Source organism: Charadrius vociferus, unplaced genomic scaffold (genome assembly GCF_000708025.1).
Source record: "Charadrius vociferus isolate BGI_N301 unplaced genomic scaffold, ASM70802v2 scaffold308, whole genome shotgun sequence".
NCBI lineage: Eukaryota > Metazoa > Chordata > Aves > Charadriiformes > Charadriidae > Charadrius > Charadrius vociferus.
This window is the reverse complement of record NW_009649929.1, coordinates 957,462-957,814: the sequence shown is the minus strand read 5'-3', so window position 1 is coordinate 957,814 and position 353 is coordinate 957,462. Positions and strand designations below refer to the sequence as shown.

Below are 353 nucleotides of genomic sequence, written 5' to 3'. Positions count from 1 at the left end.
CCCTCGCCTCAGCCACCATGTCTGGCACCAGCACCCCCGCGGCCTGCGCCTGTCAGCCCCTGCCTCCCGCTGCTTCGCCCGGACCGACCCCAGAAGCCTAAAAGCGGTAGTGTAAAAGTGAGAAGGAAAGCTGATTTCAAGCAGAGACTGTGAGTGGTCTTAGCTGCAGTGGTCAGGGTGGTTAGAGCGGCGGAGGTGGTGGGTTACCCACAGGGCTGTGGAGTGGACAACCGCTTGGGGAGATTTCGGCTGGGTGCGAGGGAAGGGGTCATGCCTTACCCTGTCTCTCCATAGCCAGGAGGAGGTTCCACGCCTCCTCCTTGGTGGGTGTGCAAGGCTTAAAAGTTCAGCAG

General features: G+C 60.9%; 1 protein-coding gene across 1 annotated transcript in view; it reads right to left on the bottom strand.

Annotated features, from left to right (window-relative positions):
* SGPP1 (sphingosine-1-phosphate phosphatase 1) overlaps positions 1-353 on the bottom strand; it is a 19,995-nt gene that overhangs the window by 16,892 nt on the left and 2,750 nt on the right. The gene's annotated exons all lie outside the window — the stretch shown is intronic.